The 15,054-nt window shown below is 35.6% G+C and overlaps 1 long non-coding RNA gene across 1 annotated transcript in view; it reads right to left on the bottom strand.

The window, feature by feature from the left end:
* LOC107974382 (uncharacterized) overlaps nucleotides 1-15,054 on the bottom strand; it is a 100,902-nt gene that overhangs the window by 63,822 nt on the left and 22,026 nt on the right. The window contains exons 2-3 of the long non-coding RNA XR_001717095.4: nucleotides 14,314-14,380; nucleotides 10,618-10,701 (exon numbers count right to left, since the gene is read on the bottom strand). This is a non-coding gene — a long non-coding RNA (uncharacterized LOC107974382). The remainder of the gene's footprint in view (nucleotides 1-10,617; nucleotides 10,702-14,313; nucleotides 14,381-15,054) is intronic.

The raw sequence follows: 15,054 nt of genomic DNA, 5'->3' as shown, positions 1-15,054 counted from the left end.
AAGAATCAATTACATCCTTTCTATCTGAGAGAAAGAATTTGGCAAATTAATTAATTTGTCTTTTATCTGAGTGCTTCCATTATGTAATTCCTTTCTGCAATGAAAAATATTATTTGTCTTTAACACTGACATCAGCACCACCTGCAAATCTTCATGACACTCAGATGTACCTGTGTTTTTTTTATGAAGACTTAGAACAAGATATATGGAAAAACATTCCTTTGGACTTTAACAATGTAAATCGCAAGAGTCGGCATGCAGATTTTATGTGAATGTTGGCTTGTGAGCCCCAAGTGACTTAGCTGTGTGTGTGCATGAGTTTATATGCTCATGATTTCTGAAGCCCTTAAAAATGATAAGTATAAATCAGACCTCCCTCTTGCCTGGCTGTCAAAATTGTAATGATAGAATTAGCCAATACATTTACCAGCTTGTGTTGGAGTTTAATGTTAACTTTAGTGTTAAACTGTATATTTTTCCCATAGAAGAAAAAGTAGACCTATTTGGGGTAGACACAGGTAATCTTTGTGCTTCAATAGTGAGCAACATACATGATTTATATCATGTGTTTACCACAATGTAATGATGTATACTCACATGTTAAAGTGATAATTACTCAATGAGTTTGTGATAAGGACTATATAGTAAAGCCGTAAGGTTCAAAACACAATTTAATTTATATGGCATGAATCACTGCTATGACTGAGAAGGTGAGTTATGATGAAGGTTAACTTTCACTAAATACATATATTAATCTGAAAAAGGGGAATTTCCCAAAATAACAGGATTCCCTGTTTATGTAAAAATGGCCATATGTTATGAGAATGAATATTTAAGAACATATCTGAACAATGAATATGAGTTAGTCAGGGTTGAAGTCTTACATTTGAGCTGTATTGCCACATCGTTTGTATTTGGGTCAAAAAAAATCGATGAGATCCTGAGTTAGAAATTATGGAGTGCATATCAATGAGAAGAGGGTCCAGAATAATATTAGTATTTCATAATCAAACAAACAAAACTGAGGTGCACTGGCCAGAAAACAGTTTGAATAGGATAATTAAAGCAGTTATTACAGAGTTTCTACTGCAAAGAAATTACTATATGTAATTACTATATATAATTGAATCATGACACATGTTTTCATATCTCTGTACCCTTCTAAAGTATTATTGTGCTCTGGAGTTTGGCAGTGCCAGCAAATATTTAACCATACCACTAGGACAAAAAGGGATTCAAATGGGTTAATAAAACCTTTATTATTAACTTGGTAATCTTAGAATAATTTTTTCTGAGACAGAATCATCTTCAAATATCAACAAATAAGTACATTGGATAAAAGAAACCCTAGAACTACATCAATAATTTGGAAATGATGAGTCAAATATAACACATTTAATATGTATAAATGTAGAGTCTGATGCTAGGGTTTAAGAAAGATCTACAAAATCTAAGAGGGGACAATGGCTCAATAGCATTGCATATGATTTAGATATTTAAATTTCTAATAAACTCAGTGTGAATCAACAGTAACAGATGGCTGGCAAATATGCTAATAGAATTTCAAAGTACTTTAATAGAAGTGTTACCTCTAGAATGAAGGCGATAATGTGTTTAGTTTTTAGAGTTTTAGACCAGCACATTAAAGGTATAGTGACAAAGTAGAAAACATTTAGAGGACAATTTTATAGGAATAATGAAAGTACACAAAACCTAAGGATATTTACCTTGTAAAAGACAAAACTCACAGTTGTCTTTTACTATGTGAAAAAATATCTGGAAAAACTGGGTTAGAATTGCTCTGTAGGTCCTTCATTCTTTTTAGATATGTTGGTCAAGAAAGAAAACTTTGAGTAAGTGGCATTTTATCAGAGATGTGAAGGAGGTGATGGATAGGGCAGAATAAAGAAATAGGAGAAATAAATCTGATATGAGGGAACAGAAACTGTACCGTCTTGAGGTCAGAATGAGAAAAATACTAAGATCATAGACCCATATATATGTGTCACATACAACATGTTTGCATATGCATACACTGATACATTTATCCATATATGCTCTTTAAAAAAATCATTTCACCAAAAAGCAATCTAGAGACTTCTGTTAGGGAGGCATATTCAAAGCAGAAAAAAGATGACAGGAAACATTTTAGCAATGAAATCTCTTCAAACTAATCAGCGCTGCTTTCCTAAAGGGTGGTTCAGTGAAGGCAGTTAACCTTTTAAATTGTTTTTCCAGATTGTATCATTGAAAATGAATAATACTACATTATTTAACTGAAAGTAAGAGTTGTAATGACTGTTTTAAACTTTTTTCACATACATTTAGGCAAAATGATTTTGATTCAAGTTCATTTTGTATATGAAACAGAAAGACAAAATAATAAATGCAGTAAGGAGTTGACTCTTTAAAGAAAGGTTTTTTTCAGTTATCTGCAAATATTCTCCCAAGTTAATGGTAAATGTGCTTATCATTGACTGCTAAATTAACCCTGTTGTTAATATTGTCTTGCTTTCTTTGCTCCCAGAATATTACTTCAGAATAATTTTTTTGTGCGTGAGTTGCAATCATATTTCTTATAGTCCAAAATTGCTCTTTTATTGATTATAATTTCCTGAGGAGAGTCTTAAAGATTATGTCAGATCCCATCTCATGTGTGAGTATTGCACTTAATTTGATAAAATTTAAAAAGTTAAAGTTTATTAGATGTGATAATAGAAAGCAATTGTGTATACTAAAACAAACACTCAAACAAAAAAAAAAAAGCTTTTCTCCATAAAATACAAATAAATCCTTAAAGTCATATGACCTTTTACAAGGCATATTTATATATATTTTAATTTAATCTTTAGATAAATAATTTAGTAGGATAAGTATTATGTATATTATTTTGAAAATTAGGGAACCAATTGATAAACTCAACAACTTTAAGTCAGTAGAAAAGTAAGAATTTCCAGCTCAGCATTGTATAAACTTTAGTTGACCAGTTTCCAAAAATATTTTGCTAAAAATCTCAATAAACTGATCAATTAAGAACAAAGAATGACCTCAGCAAACCAGATGAATTTATAATAACATATATCAATTTCTACAGCATTCAATATTGTAAACTTTTGTATTTTTTAAAGCTATGTCTCTTTGGATTTTCAGACCCTGGATTCTAGTCATTTTCTTTTAATCTTTAATTTCACTTCCTTTTCCTGTTTCATCTTTTTATGCTTCGACACTCCATGTTCACCATGGTCTTTTCTTGTTTCTCTTTGCAGTCTACATACTTCCATTTCAGGATTTCAAATTTCTGTTTCCACAATTCACCTGGCTTACAAAGGTCCAGCCTTTTTTCTGAGCAGAATATATCATCTTGAATGTAGGCATAGCTGTGGAGGACAGGAATAAGAGATGCCTGGAAATGTTTACAAAAGCAACTTGTTGAAATGCAGGAAGAGAAGTAAACTAAAGTAAAAAGCAGCTTTGCCATCAAGAACAAAATATTTAAAATCTAAGGATTTGTGGTGAAACTGATTGACCTCTTCTGAGACCTCATTAACATATTTTTAAAATTCAAGCATAAATAGCTGAGAAAATTAACATGACGTTATTCACAGTTGGAGAAGAAGAGAGAAACTGAAGAAAGCCTGTCAAGACCAAAGGGCATGAGGATACAAGTTCTGTGGTAACATGGAACTGTCTATTTAATTCACTGATCTAATGCTGACACTTACAGACATGCTAGCACACAGTAGTTGCTTAATAAATATTTATATAAATGATATATAAATAAAAGACTAGAAAGAAGGACTCTTACTGATAGTGCATATTATGGAGATTCTCAAAGACTTTTTCATTAACTTCTATTTTCTTCAAAATATAGTCAGTTTTCAAAATGACTAGTTTGGGAATGAACTTGTCCAGTGTGTTATTTCTTCCTTCCTCTAATTGAACATAACCATCTAGTTCTGTGATGACCTCAAAAACAAAATTGAATCTGGCACGGGTAAATCTGAAAAAGAGAATTGAATGATAAATAACATGTGCTTTTACTTCTTGAGTGGATCAGGTTAGTATTGATTTTCTTCGTGTTTAAAATAAAATGTTTTATGCCTCTTCGGGTTTATACTTTCCAGTTCATTAATTGTTGATGGAATACACTAAATACCAACCATAATTTTATTAGAGCATAGATCTCCTGTTATTGATGGCAATTCTGAGATTATCAGAAAAAAAATGAAGTGTTTAGAAAAGACCAGTTAATAGTTATACCTAAGGGCTATTCAGGTGCAATTTTTTACAAGCTTGCTTTGACAACTAAATGTTTTTGTTTTTTTATATTGTACTTGTTATTAACTAAAATTATGACTTTGGCTTTTTTGAGACAAAAACATTTTGCTTTAGTGTAGTGCTATAATTGGCCTAGTTACAACACATGCGTGTTCTTTAGCTTGGAAAAATGAAGAACCTAGTAATTCCACTTGTTATTTTTTATTTTATTTTATTTTTTATTTTTTAGACAAAGTCTCGCTCTGTCACCTGGGCTGTAGTGCAGTGGTGCGATCTCGGCTCACTGCAGCCTCCCAGGTTCAAGCGATTCTCCTGCCTCAGCCTCCTGAATAGCTGGGATTACAGGTGTGCACCACCACACCTGGCTAATTTTTGTATTTTTAGTAGAGACAGGGTTTCACTATGTTGGTCAGGCTGGTCTTTAACTCCTGACCTCAGGTGATCTGCCTGTCTTGGCCTCCCAAAGTGCTGAAATTACAGGTATGAGCTACAGTGCCCAGCCCACTTGGTTTTATCCAAAGGCAAAAAGACATGTTCCTCAGAGGACACTGAATGCTAATAGAAGAAAAAAATTCATTTTGGTTTGATTGTTTTGTTAAATAACTGCCTCAAGTCTATATTGTGCACAAAGCTAGGGTTTCAGCTTCAGAAAACTATCATTAGGTAAAAAAAAAATACACCTTTTTTTTTTGTGTAATTTTATATTTCCTGAAAACAGAGCCACAGGCAAGCAACTATAACATTCCAAATTACTAAAAGCACATATTTTCATTTTAAACAAACATTTTTTGAGAAAAATCTTTGGATTTTAATGGTTTTCCAGTTTTTGAAGTGTGAGGCAAAGTAGGAAATGTAAGAAGCCATGTTTGCTCTTTTCTGCTTGTACCCCTGACTCCATGACAATGTGCAGCTCTCCAGAGCTTTGAAGACAAAACAGAATAGAGCACATGATTCCTCACATCTTTTCCCTGAGTCTCTCTATTCATTTGAAGATAATTGACCCATGTCATTGTCTTTTCCTACACATAAGATGTCTGACGGGATTGGTTATGCTTCTATAATGCATAGCCAGATGTATTCGTACACCTATACTTTGACGTACTTCTGCTTCAGTGTAACTTCTGAGCAAGTGTGATGTGATTTTACACATGCTGAGCCCCCACCACCTGTATATGAAGAGTGGGCTGAAATACTGTGCTGGAGTAGTCTTATAGAAATGCTCCTGGGCTATAGGACTTGGTCTGTAGTCCTCAGTAAGTCTTCTGAATAAAACCAACTTTAATTCTTTAAAAGCTTTTCAAAATTTCTTCCCTAGTTGGCAGAAGTTTTGTAGGAGGAGGACTTTAAACTAGATGGTAACCAAGGTATATGCTGAAGGAAAAAGAGGGAAGACATTAGAAAAAAAAAGTTCACTACTGTAGTTCTTTAAGCCACTAGAAATATAGTAATAATAATCTTAAATTCTACAAATCCCTGGGCTATGGGCTTGCACGAAGGGTGGGGTTAATCTCCACTCCCTGTACAGAACAGCCATGTTCATGCAGGGGAGTGTGGACAAGCCATAGAGATGTTTGTTTTGGGCTGAAGGAAGAGGTTATGCCCTGAAGTCACATTGGTGGTTGCCATGGGATGGGCATTTTCTGAGGACCTCAGTTTCTTTGCAACCTGCAGATAGGGACAGTGTTTAACTAAACTGAAGGCCAGATGCCCCGCAATATTGAAAGGAGGTATAACACTCACCGCCAGGGTCTGCGGCTTCATTGTTGAAGTCAGCGAGACCAAGAACCCACCGGAAGGAAACAATTCTGGACACAATAAGAAAGCAGATTGCATTCCTGCTCACTCAGGATGAGGAGCTGGTGCAGCCCTTTCCCCACTCACTGCCATGGAGACCTTACTGCATTCCACCACAAGCTCTCCAAGGTACACTGTCAGGGCCATGCTTCTGCTCATCATCAGGGTATCTGGGGATGATTTTACTCTTACTTCTAAGTGCTTCCTACTAGACTGCAAAACCAAACAAAACACCCTACTGCCAGATAAGCTTCCTGAGACCTCCACCCTTCCATCCCTGGCAGAAGATAGTGACTCAGGTCACATGCCCAATATATTGCCACAACAATCAGCATTCGAGAAGCCCCATTCAAAAGTTACCTAAAACCAAGGAACTCATACAGAGCATTGACCTTCTGAAAACACCCACAAACAAAGACAAACTATCATAAATAACATACATTACAGTCACACCCTTAAGGGAGAAAATAATAGAAAAATTTAAAATCTCATCCAAATAAAAACAAATTCAAAAATAAGAAGTGACAGCATCTCCAGATGAGAAGGACTCAGAGTAAGAACTCCAGTTGTACAATAAGACAGAGTGTTTCAGCAACCCTAAAGGATGACACTGTTGCTATAGAATAGCAACGCATGCTAACCAAAATGAAAACTCTGAAATGAGAGATAAATAATTTAAAATATGAATTGTAAGGAGGCTAGTAGAGATCCAAGAGAAAGTTAAAAACCAACACATAGAAATCAGAAAAACAATTCAGGATATGAAAGATGAGACAGATTTTATACACACACACATATGTATATGTGTTTGTGTATGCTTGTGTATTTTAAAAAATCAAATAGAATGTCTAGAAATAAAAAAATACTGAAGGAATTTGAAAATACAGTTGAAAACTTTAAATAGAGACTAAGTTGGGCATGGTGGCTCATGCCTGTAATTGTAGCACTTTGGGAGGCCAAGGCAGAAGGATTGTTTGAGTCTAGGATTTTGAAACTAGCCTGGGCAAGATATTGAGATCTCATCTCTACAAAAATATTTTAAAAATTAGCTGGGCCCAGTGGAATTCCTGTAGTCCCAGCTAGTCAGGATGCTAAAGAAAAGATTGCTTGAACCTGGCTATTTTTTTTTTTAATTACAGAGATGCAATTTCACTATGTTGCCCAGGCTGGTCTTGAACTCCTGAGCTCAAGCAATACTCCTGCTTCAATCTCCAAAAGTATTGGGATTACAGATGTGAGTCACTACAGCCAGAACAAAAAAAATCTTAAAATCAGAAAGAGAGGAGTCAAGTCACCTATAAAGGAAATTCCATCAGACTAACAGCAGACTTCTCAGCAGAAACCTTATGAGCCAGAATATATTAAAGACCTATTTTCAGGCTTCTTAAAGAAAAGAAAAATGCCAGCCAAAATTTTTATATCTTTCCAAAGTAAACTTCATAAATGAAGGAGAAATAGAGTATTTAACATACAAGAAAATGCTAAGGGAATTTGATGAGCTAGAAAATGAAACCATTTTGCTTCAGTGAAGATAAAATTCTTAAAATATATAAAAGTTAGAAAATGAAACCGAAAGCACTGCCAAAAAAACTTAGCATTAAGTTCATGATTATAAAATTGAGGTTATGGCATCAGATCAAACCAAGGGTGTAGTCTCAAGACCCTTTGTTAAGACCTCTAAAGGATTTAAGTGGCCTTACTTGTCCAAAATATAGAAAGCTGGTCTGGAAAACAAGAATGTGGCTTTTTATCAAATGAAGTGGTCTATTATCTGATACATAGAAAGCCCACAAAAACTTTTTAAAAGAGTTATATAAGTAAATGGGACCCAGCTTGCAATAAAGAGACTGAGAAAATTGAATAAAAGCCTCTGAACCTTCCATTTTCTATGGACAGCAAACAGATTGAGAAATAGACTCAGCTTTTGTTGCAGAAAAGTGAGAACATCTCAGAGGAGGAGCCTGGAGTCTAGAGGATAAAGTTAAGATCTGAGAAGACAAGAGGATGGATGAGGGAGTCACTGTAATTATACAGTAGAGAATAGTGAGCTGGAAACCACCTCCAGGAAGATAACTAGACCTTATCCCCAGGGAAGAGATCCTGGCAGCATTTGTCTAGGAGAATTTCATTATAGCAATGAACCAATGACTGCTTTGTGTCTCTCACTTACTTCCTCTGCAGTTATGTTGTTCCTCTCTCACCACTGTATGTTAGGAGTGTGTGTTTGTAGGGGGATAAATACAGATAACTTGCCTTACTCATAGGAGTCACCAGAGAAACATCATCTGCACACAGATTGATATAGACCATGGGATCCTACACTTCAAGTTTGATAGTGTAATTCAGAAAGATTTTTGAGGGTTCTGAGGTGGAAGTAAGCACATATTTTTTTTGGAGGAGAAATGTGAACAATTGTGACCAGGAGTATTAGGATCTCAATACTTGAAGTCCTTTCATTAACAGATCGAATCTATTTATCCACCTCTTGAACTTGGATTAGCCATATGACTTGCTTTGGCCAAAGTTAGGTAGTCTTATGTAAGCAGGGGCTTAAAAAGTGCTTGGAGATTTACACTTTGTGGCTTTTGAAGTCCTCCTTCCACTTTGTGAACAACCTGGTCTAGGCTCCTGCAAGAAAAGATTGCCCAAGATGTGGCCTTCCCACAGTAATCAGCCTCATGAAAACCTGGCAGTGAACTAGTGGACTGCAGGCACGAGTAACCTCAGGAGAACCTTAACAGTGGAACCAATCAAACTGAGCCCATATTTTCATCTACAATATCAAGACCTTAAAAATGGTATGTTTTGAGCAAAGATGTTTTGGAGTGGTTTGTTAATCAGCGAAAGCTAACTAATTCAGCACTACCCTGTGTTTCAAATTGCCAACATTTGGCTATGTTTTCTTCCAAAATTTTTTCTGCAAAAGAAACAAAACATGACAAATTAATCTAACGCAAGAATCCTTTTTTCTTCTCTACCAAGAAGTAACCACTATCAAGAATTTGCTTTGAATTACTTCCACCCACATTACATATTTAAGCTTTTACAAATACAAAATATTGTTTTATAGTTTTAAAAATTTACAAAAATGATATACAGTACACTTTTTTAGTAAAGAAAATGAATATGCTTTGAAATTATAGTCATTCATTACTTATTTTTTTGAACATTAAAAGGCAGTAATTCACAAACACATACAATGGTTGGTAGAAATCTGAGAAACAAAAATACGTGAAAAAATGTTCTCCTTGAACCACTACAATGATAGAGCAGCTAGAATCATCCTTTTTAAAAATATTACTCTTCTAATTAAAATTCTGTGTTTTTTAAATTTTACATAGAATAAAGATTAAAGTCCTTACAGTGACCTAGGAGGCTCTTTGTCATCTTTCCTCTTCTTTTTACCTCTCTCACTTCAACTTCTACTATTTTTATTCTTCCTTACTCAAACAATAAATAATGGAAGCTTGCGCATAAATTGTCTAGCCCCCACCATTGAAATGGGCAGTTCTGGGAGGCATTCTGTACATGTCTTAAAATCTGGTGGAACCACATCCACATTGTTCACAGCAGTGACCTCAGTGATCTGTCTTTTAAAATAATCTTTGCTTCCCTCCCTAGCTCACTCTACCTGCTCCATCATTCACGCTTCCTTGAATTCTCTCCCATATAAATCTAATTTTCTTGTACAAGGTATCTATCTTGTCTTTGTCAATTTCATAGGTGAGACTATTGCAGATTCTATAATCAAGCCAGGAACAGGAATATATAATTAAGACTCACCAGACAATAAGGAGAGGCTATTTCTATTTCATGGAGTGACTTAGTAAGATATGAGAGCTCAGGGAACTTGGAATTACCTGAATCCTCCCAAAGCCCTCACTGAAATTTTTCATCTGACACCCTCCTACTCAATCCCTGAATTTGAATGCATCCTTCACTCTTTTTTTTCTCTAGCATCCCCTGTCAGATCTGCGGTAAAAATATATGCAGAATCTGACCATTTCTCATTGTCTTTATGGCAGACACCCTCATCAAAAACAAACAAACATAATTATCTCGCCCTTGGAATATTGCAATATAATCCTATCTATTTTTTTTAAAACCATGTCTCTATATAGACTGTGTTTAACATGACAGCAAGAATGACCAAACATAATTCAGATAATTTCAAACATCATTCTTACTCTTAATGATCTACAAAGTTTTTCCATCTTCATTAAAAATCAAATTCTTTACAGTCATTCCCCCTTTTATTTCACCTACATAATACTGATCCTGCTATCCCTCCAGCTTATTTTTTTATGCCTTACCTTCTGCTCACTAGGCTATAGATACACATAATATGCCAGACATATTTCCTTCTCAGCAACATTGTGCTCACAGTTTCCTCTATATAGAATGTTCTTCCCTCAATTTGCTGTGTGGCTTCATCCCTAACTCCCTTCAGCTTTCTGCTCCATCTTATCAAAGGGACATGAAAATGTTCTGCTCAGATTTTCTGCGCTGGGAAGTGTAATTGATGATCCCTACTGGTTCCATTACCTTATTTGGGTCAAGGTTATGTTTCCTGTGGACTGCTCTGAGGCAATGACTGATGATGGTGGGGGTTGAAAGGCTGGTCCACTCCTGAAGAAGAAAAAAACTCCTTAAACAGGTGACTTTGGCTCAGGGACTTCCTGTCTGCCTGTATGAAAATTTTAAAGAATTGCATTGCAGTGTAAGATTCCACCTATTCAATTTTCTAACTTGGCCCTCTCCTTCATAGGTGGTCTCAAAGCTCTCTCCACCTTCTCGGACTCTGCCTCTTTATCCTTCACAGGTATTTCCCCCAATAAGTCCCTTACTCATGTAATCCCAACTTGGTGTGTGCTTTCGGAGGGAGGTGTGGGCATTCTCCAGACATCTTCAGTAAAACATTACCCCATCATTATCCAGTTTATTTAGCCTCGCTTCAGTTTTCTTTTCCTATCAGCAGAGATGTTAATTTTCGATTTATCCCTACCCCCTGCCTATAGAATGCAATATCTTTGAAGACAGAGGATTTATCTATTTTTTTATTTCTATAGCATAATATTTGTACTAGTGGCTTTCAAGTAGTTGGCTATAAATATCCACAGAATGAATAAGCACATGATAAAAGAGATCTAAAACAGCTGCAGATTCTGCCTATGTTGCAATACAATAATGGCAACGTCAGGTTCCATGTTGCTAAACAGTCCTGTTGCTAAATAATAGAAAAATAATTCTAATAATATCATAAAAACCTTTGGCTATCTGATAATGGCTGAGGTAATAACTTAAAACTTTGGACTGTTAAATTATTTTTAAACTCTCCTACACAGCTAGAATAGCCTACTCATTCTCCCCCAAACCCCCAGCATTTTTGATACCTATTAAAATGGTGTAAATAGTAATCACCAACTCCGTCAAAATTGATTTTAATTTGCACTTCATTCCAAGTGACCACAGAGATGTCAATGTTTCTTCAGTCTGTGCCACGGAATGCCAACATCCTTTTCTAATGCTAATGAATTCTTTACTGACTTCAAATTCCATCAGATAAATTGACCAATTTCAAGTACTCCCCTGACCTTCAACCTTTTTTTTTTTTTTTTTTCTTAAAGTGCTAGATGCCTGAAACCACTGCTGAAGTAAATTACTATAGTGGTCATTCTTCCCACTATAAGTCAATAGACTCCACTCTCACAAGTTTTTATTCATTTATTTTGAGACAGAGTCTCATTCTGTCGCCCAGGCTGGAGTGCAGTGGCAGGATCTTGGCTCACTGCAAACTCCGCCTCCCGGGTTCAATAGATTCTTCTACCTCAGTCTCCAGAGTAGCTTGGATTAAAGGAGTGAGCCACCACGCCCAGCTAATTTTTGTATTTTTAGTAGAGACGGGGTTTTGTCATGTTGGCCAGACTGGTCTCTAACTCCCGACCTCAAGTGATCCGCCCTCCTCGGCCTCCCAAAGTGCTAGATTGCAGGCGTGAGCCATCGCGCCCGTCACACGCTCACAAGTTTAAACGGGAAGGATTTCTTAAGATATTAATAAGCTTCCAGGAACAACTCTCAGACAACATCACAGAACTAGGTGGTTAAGCAACTAATACTGTGGATCCCACTGCTTCAGTCACAATTAGGAAAGAAACACCATCATTGCTAACCTCATACATTCACTGCTTGGCTCCTGCATGCGCCAGCAATTTGGGTTCCCTATTCCTGCTGGTTTTCTGACATGGCTTACCTATGAGTCAGAGTTTCATGCAGGTGCACGAAATTGGCAGAACCTAAATGAGATCTCTGTAAGCTAGTGGAAAAGGTAGTTGGGAATATTTTCTCAACATTTCTCAAAATATTTTCCACTAGAAAATATTTTCAATTTGGGAAAATGAGATTCACAATTAGGGAGTTACTGAAATATACAAACGATCCTTGATAGTTTTTGGACAGCTGTTAATGATAGATTTATGCTAAAATTAATATCTAATATATAATGGTATAATAGCACTTATAAAGAGCTTACTATATGCAAGCTTGTTTTATGTACTCTACATCTAGCAATTCATTTTATCATTATATCTCTCCTGTGTAATTGATGTCATTATTTATCCTACATTACAGATGAAACGTAAGCATGGAGATGTTAAGGAATTTGTCCAAGGTCACAGTGATTGCATGGGGCAGAGCTGAGATTCAGATGCAGGTAGTGGCTCTGAAAGTCCGGACTCTCACTTTTCACCAATATAAAATATGTGTACATTAACAACATTAGCAAAACAATTTGGAATAGGCAAGAGAAATAAAAAGAAATTGAGTAGAATATATGAATAAGAAAGTTACAGAAAATAAAACTATGATGGCTAATAAAAATGAAGTATTATTATCATGGAAGGAACTATGATATAACCAATTAATATTTCTTTGGGCCCAACACCCTCACATATTATCAACATAAATCCTATTAATATTAAAGAAACTGCCTTAGACATAAATTTCTCAAAAGTTCATTCACTGATTCTTTAAATACATATTTCATATTCACTTCAAGTAGTACGGACTACTGTCCCAATAGTTACAGCAGCACTTAACTGTAATTTATTTTATTTTATTTTATTTTATTTTTTAGTGTGTTAACATCAGAACAGGTGCCCTGTGGGACATATCCTCAATGGTGCACACTCAGCCATTCAATAAAAATTGTTAAATAAAATACTTGTTAAATGTAATCAAAATGTCTGCTATTGAATCTTCAAGAATTATTAAAAGATTCTGAGCACTCTCTCCCCTTAGAAATTTCTCATATATGATTTAAAAATAAGTAAACTAACATTATTTCTTCTCTACAGTAGAACATGTTCTAATTGCCTTACTATAGTTTTCCTCCTGTAACATATATTGGCATTTTATTAAACCAATAGAGGGTAAAATTCTTTCAAAGAGATTAAAAAAAATCTACAAATTGTAATGATCCTTAATCAAAGCAGGAGATAATGAAATTTTGTTAGACAGAAATTTATTCACCCCATGGATTAAAATAACAAGATGAAAGGGGAAAAAAAAGGAAAAGGAAAAAGATTCAAAGGGCTCTGAATTTAAGATAGAAAAAAGCTGTCATTAGAAGATTAAATCTACCTTTGAAATAAAAGTCACTTAAAAATCAGCCTCAATTAGGTTAAATTGCACTTGATGTGATTACCTTTCTCTAAAAACTTCTGATATTAGCTTCTCTATTTGATTTGACAATGATATGTTTTGCATATGAATATATTCATGTGTTAAGCTGTCTGGATTAATTTAAATTTAATTTAACTTGGTTAACACTAATAGTCTGTTTTGACAAATTGAAAAAAAACTTTAAAAGAATTAAAGAGAGTAAAAGCTCATGAAAATTTTATACCCATGAGAAATATATTTTATTGGCTGGAAGATGGTATTAAAATTTAGCAGGTAAAATAGTTCCTATAGACACTTTTATTGTAATATATATGAGAAATAAGCAAGGATGAAAATTTAGGACAAAAGACCAATTGCAACAATACTGTACATCAGTGGTCCTCAACCTTTTTGGCACCAAGGACAGGATTCATGGAAGACAATTTTTCCAGGGACTGGGTGGGGGGAGTGGGGGGCAGTGGGGGGGTGATTTGGGGTGATTCAAGCAGATTACATTTATTGTGCACTTTATTTCTATTATCATTACATTGTAATATATAATAAAATAATTATACAACTCACCATAGTGCAGAATCTGTGGGATCCCTGAGCTTGCTTTCCTGCAACTAGATGGTCTCATCTTGGGGTGCTGGGAGACAGTGACAGATTATCAGGCTTTCAGTTCTCATAAGGAGCATGCAACTTAGAGCCCTTGTGTGCACAAATCACAACAGAGTTCACTCTCCTATAAGAATCTAATGCTATAGCTGATCTGACTCGAGGTGGAGCTCAGGTGTAATGCAAGCAATGAGGAGCAGCTGTAAATACGGAAGCTTCCTCGCTCACCCTCCACTCACCTCCTGATGCGCAACCCAGTTCCTAACAGGCCATGGACCGATAGCCTGGGGGTTGGGGACCCCTGCTGTATATTATAAGGAGAACTATCTTTAGATTTTAAAACAATGCCTGTCTGCATTTGAGATGAAATTCTATGCATTTGATTCTTTGGGGGAACCCAGTCAAATTTCCTCTGAATCAATTGATAAAAAAGAGCAAGAGGTCCAGCAAAAACTATTGGAAATGATGATATTGTAATATGCATGGATATAAACTGCAGGGAGACCGTGTTCCCACACTGAAGCCCAGAATGAAGCTAATTACACACAAGCCACTGCCAAATGGGTTGGTGCTTGCTCTCACGGAGTTCCTCTTCCAACGAGTAGATCTGACTATGCTGCTCTCTGAGCAACTTCTCTCAAGAAAAGGAGAGACAGGATGGGGGAGATTCACTTACTCCAAGAATTTTCATCTAGACTTTCTAAT

This window comes from Pan troglodytes, chromosome 3, assembly GCF_028858775.2.
Source record: "Pan troglodytes isolate AG18354 chromosome 3, NHGRI_mPanTro3-v2.0_pri, whole genome shotgun sequence".
In the NCBI taxonomy this organism is placed as follows: Eukaryota; Metazoa; Chordata; class Mammalia; order Primates; family Hominidae; genus Pan; species Pan troglodytes.
Note: the sequence above shows the minus strand (reverse complement) of the source record. Positions and strands in the feature narration are given on the sequence as shown.